This window comes from Lactuca virosa, chromosome 2 (assembly GCF_052849685.1).
Source record: "Lactuca virosa cultivar CGN04683 chromosome 2, Lactuca_virosa_CGN04683_v6, whole genome shotgun sequence".
Taxonomy (NCBI): domain Eukaryota; kingdom Viridiplantae; phylum Streptophyta; class Magnoliopsida; order Asterales; family Asteraceae; genus Lactuca; species Lactuca virosa.
The window spans coordinates 188,064,399-188,069,621 of NC_136427.1; the positions used below are offsets into that span (position 1 = coordinate 188,064,399).

The following is a 5,223-nucleotide window of genomic DNA, read 5'->3' on the forward strand; positions in this document are numbered from 1 at the left end:
AACAATCGAATCAAGGGTCCGGAGGAGAATTGGTCATTCAATCTTGTGAACTAATCGAGACCGAAATTGGAGAAAGAGATACGAACGGAAAGGAATAACCAATCGATGAAAGAACATCGCTATTGCCGTTATCACAAGAGAGAAAACATATGCAATTTTTGTTAATGTATTTGTTAAATCATCGAGTTGCAAAAGCATAAGGTTCAATATTTGGGTAATGGGTTTAAAACGATTTCTAAGTTGACATGAAAAGATTGTTGTACACTTGTATGGATCGTAATGGATATGATCCAAAAAAAAATGTCTAACTTTTTTGTTTCTTTATTGATATTATCTTATTATATATGATCATGAAAAAATGTATTAGTATAAGGTAATCTTCTTTAAAGAGTAAAATGAGTAGGAAATTAGAAGGTTGTATACATTGGAAATACACTGTGAACAATGTTGGACTCCTTTCGGCTCGTTTTTCTTTGGGCTAAATTCTTTTAATTTTACATCTAATCTATTAGAGATAACAAATTACATAAACTAACCAATTTATAAGCAAATAGTTAAAAGTTGTCATATCTACATCAATTTTTTTGTGAGGATTGAGATGATCTTCTACGAAGAACTATTTAGAGAAAGAATAATTGGTTAACATTACTTGCATCATGTGTGTGAAGGTGATATTTCGCAAAACTGACTAGGCCTAAAGCCTAGGTCTGTTTTTTTTTTTTTTTTTTTTTTTTTTTTTTTTTTTTTTTTTTTTTCTGGGACTGGTCTTAGGCTGGTCCGGTCTCGGGTTTTTTCGGACCGGTCTGAGACCGGTATTTTTGTTCATAGACATGACCTAAGCTAGACGACTATCACTTGGCACTTGGATCTTAAATTGGGCTAACTGTGAAAATTAGAGCTGGACACTCAGAAGAGTCTCGGGCCGAAGCCCACTTCATGATCAAGAAATACGTGTTTCACGTTAAATTTAAATAATCATTTTAAAATTGGAAATACATCTTTTTATATTTACATTTAAAACCCAGCTTTCTTTAGCTCTTAAATAAGTTGTAGCAAACAATATAAAATTGAAAATTCTTAGAAATTCCAAACACCCGATGGACATCATTTTAAAGTTCCTTAAAAAGAACACTACGCAAGAATATGAACATAAGGAGTTTTTCACAAATGGTTTTTTAAAAAGATTTGGAAAAATGTTTATACGATATATGTAACAAATCTTCTTTATTAGAGAGAATCTTTCAGAAAGTCATTAAAGGTGATCAATCTTGGAGTGACATATATATTATATATATAATAGCAAAAGAAGCCAAACGCATCTCGTTGATGCTGGAGCTTGCTGCCATGGAATCAAGGGACAGGTCAAAAGCTGGTACAGTTTCACAAAAACCCACACATATACATATGTATGTGTCAGACTAAACATACGTATACATAGTTACATACATATACATATATATATGAATCTGCTCATGTTCACTTCTTGATGCATATGTGCTTGCTTGCTACACATCACCAGATATAATATGAGATCTACAAGCCTCCTCTCTTTGCTGTTCCTCATCCTCATCTTATCTCATGTGAATCTTGATGCCAAACCGGACAAGGGATCTATGAACTCTGTCCATTTGGTTAGATCATCGTCACCACCACCATCATCATAAACATCTCTCTTTATATATATGCATACATCCAAACATATATATTAACATGCTTTGTGTTGTATTGATCAGATTAATGAGGAGTCATGTGGGAAGACGATGAAGGGTCATCAGCAAGGCAGTGAAAATAAGTCAGACAAGGGCGGTTTTGAGGATGAGGACTACATCTATACTCAATCAGTCCCTTAGATTGATCATAGGCAGCCAATGCAAATTACCTTCCTATTATCTATCTCTTCGACTTATTTTGAACCATGATCTTATGAATGATTGTAACTATATGTTGTAGATTCATGAATTTAAAAGTTCTATGTAACAAATCTTTTTTGAGCACAAATTATAGTGATAAATGTTAAATTTGAGGTATTGAAGATTGGGTTTAAAATGTACTAGCTACTTGATGATCACAATCGGAGGCATGATGGGGGAGAACATATTCATTTCCCCTGCTAGTGCCTGTAGTCAAGCCTAGGACGGGCTAGCTAGCACGTAGATGTGTTCGTTCCCTTGTAAATTTTATAATCAGGCTAAAGGGAGCGGTGTAATGTATGTTGCATTGCTGCGTCATTATTATGCATATCACATGAGCTTTGTCACACTACATGTTCAATTTGCCATTTAGAGGTGATGGGTTGTCATATAATTTTTTGAATTACGGTAAGAAATATGAGAACAAATACTTTATTTTCACTCATCTACAAGGAATTGTCGAGCTCTTGCCATGCCATGGTCAAGGGGAAGTGTTCCCATAGCATGTCATGGTCCACATCAACATGCCGAGGAGTGGCACCAAGCCACTCCACTAGCCTTAGTAAAAGTCTAAAAAAGTTAAACTTTATTTGAGATACCTGGTAATTGAAAAACTAATTGATAAATAATAACGTTGATAAAAAATTAGTTGATAAACTAGATGAACAAATGTAAAATGGCATAAAAGATTAACGTATTTTACCTACCATTCTAAGGCATCCCTAATGGTCGTATAATCTCTAAGGTGTGTGTAATGTATTACCATGAACCCCCATAATCGACGCTGTTTGACTAGTGATTTCCCAGCCACGACGCTTTATCGGACGTCGAATAGTGATTAATAAGAAAGTTATCCTGCCAGGATTGTAACTAGTAATCGCAAGTAGGGGTGTCAATCCCCGTATAGATCTATACATGTCTTTCTAGCTCTCGCAAGATTAACGATTATAGGTATCGGGGTAGCCGAATTTAATCAGGTTAAGGATGAATATTAACAGTTCACTAACGCATTAATCTTAGGTATTTTATCTTTTATCTTTTATCTTTTATCTTTTATCTTAGTGATTTCCTATGATTATCATAATATAAACCCCTTTAATATATATATATATATATATATATATATATATATATATATATATATATATATATATATATATATATATATATTATCTTGTGATACATATCTACATACCCTAATTATGGTTATTTTGAAAACAAGATATTTGGGCAGAGTAACGATTAGGTACGGTGCATATCCCTAAATTTGACCAGTATTACTCCTTAGTACTATGTTATCCTAGGGATTTGGCCATTATAACCTCTAGGTATTATCTCTTCCTATACTATCGGACATCATAACTCTTAGGCATAATATCATAGCTTACAACTAAGTATAATATCTATAGCTATATTATCCTAAGGTTTTAAGCTTTATAAAATGATTGATATTTATGGATATAAATATAATTTGATAAAGCATTTTGATAAGCATGTATCCCCCCACCCCCGGTAAAACATTTAAAATAGTGAAATAGTGGACGTGAACTCTCCCTAGTCGCGTGAGACCGTTGGTGTAGGGTTGAATCAGGCGCGGGACTCCGGGGACCGCTCCTAAGAGTAGCAACTTCGAGATAAAGAGAGAGTAAGTTGTAGAAGGTGTGAGAATGAGCTCTACACTACCCTCTATTTATAGTCATGGATTTGGGGTGCACGCGATGCAAATATCTGTGCGCGTCGTACATGATCATCGTGGCTCCATCTAGAGAATTCCACATGTCACTTGCCATATTGGCCATGTCACTCGCAATCTGCTCGAATCCGGTGTCAGGTGCGCGATGGGATTAGATGCGCACCTCGCGTGCACGAAAAGATTTTGCAAATATCATAACTTTTCCGTGCGATCTCCGATCTAAGCCTTCTTTATATCTATGTGATGATCTCAATGGGTACGACAACTCTGCTTTAGGTTGTTTTAGCTAGTTTTGACTTTTATTTTTGTGACTAACGGGGATAAAATTAAATGATTTTACAAAAATCATCTCTCTCATACGGATCCGTTTTTGGCACTCTTGGTCCTAAAGTTTATATCTTAAGGAGTACAACGAATCTCATTTTTGCACTTTTAGTCAAAATTCAACCAATCTCTAAGTACCGGTTTTAAGTAATTACTTTTAATTACACATTTTATTTCTATTTTTATAAAATCCATAACTCTTTCCTTTGGAGTCGGATTTTTACAAATCTTATATCCTTGAGATTACGTTTACGAGTACTTTCCAAGTACGTTAACCAACTTAGAAAATGGTACAACTTTTTAGACACTAATTTTTTTGCCTGATAGTCGTTTTAACCAATAAATGTAATGGCACATTTGATTTCTATTATCTCTAGAATCAAATATTACAATACTAAGCTATTACATCTATTTTTCCTACTCTTTCCTAATGGAGATCAGTGACGGAAACCTCCCGGTTGTCACATAATGTGAGTTTTCTCACTATACTTTGTACTGCAGTATGTATCATTATGTGTAAGATGTTGTTATGTTGTAGTGATCTGTTATTTTGGTAGATCTATTATGATTACCTGTGTTTTCTGGTGATTGTTTGTTTGTTTGCATATGTCGACATATTTTGGTTGGGTTGAGGCGGTCATGCTCTATGCTGTAGGCCAAGATACCCGGGTGGTCCAGTTGATACTGTAGGCCCAAGAAGAGTGGTTCAGCCCTATGATGTAGGTATTTTGAGGAACTCACTAAGCTTTGACTTATAGTTATGGATTTAAATGTTTCAGGTACTTCAGATGATCGAGGGAAAGAAAAGGCGTGATTATACACATCATCCTGTGGATTTATGTTGAGAGATGTTATTTGATACTCTCATTGTATGATTATGTTTTGAAACAATGAATTGAATGACTTATGGTTTTTATGAAAATGTCTTTTGAAAATGAAAAATTTTGTTATGGTTTTTGGGACGTTACAAACAAACACTACGAATGGATCGTCTAGTCATCTCTAAAGAACTAGTTACAAGAAAGGTAATACTAAGGGATGACATATTTGTAAGATAAAAGGAGGAGGTTCTTAAAGAATCCGATGAGCTTAAATTATTTAAAGAAGTTTTTTTCTTATTGAATGATGTATGCATCAATACTTTCTTACAATTATACTTTGTAATCTCAATTACTTTTCGATCAATGAAGCTCAAGAAAACTAAAAAGTCCAAAACATTTAAAAAAAACATAAAAGGACAAAAACATCTCTAAAACAAACATATTTATTTATTTGTTCGTTATTAATTTTATGTGT

The 5,223-nt window shown here is 34.0% G+C and overlaps 1 long non-coding RNA gene across 3 annotated transcripts; it reads left to right on the forward strand.

The window, feature by feature from the left end:
- Window positions 1-1,248: 1,248 nt before the first annotated feature.
- LOC145156674 (uncharacterized) lies at window positions 1,249-2,032 on the forward strand. Of its 3 annotated transcripts, none has more exons than XR_013736854.1 (3): window positions 1,249-1,372; window positions 1,520-1,631; window positions 1,734-2,032. It is a non-coding gene; the product is annotated as an uncharacterized LOC145156674 (long non-coding RNA). The 3 variants fall into 3 exon arrangements; XR_013736853.1 differs by having other exon boundaries at window positions 1,296-1,406; XR_013736852.1 differs by lacking the exon at window positions 1,249-1,372 and having other exon boundaries at window positions 1,418-1,631.
- Window positions 2,033-5,223: the final 3,191 nt, after the last annotated feature.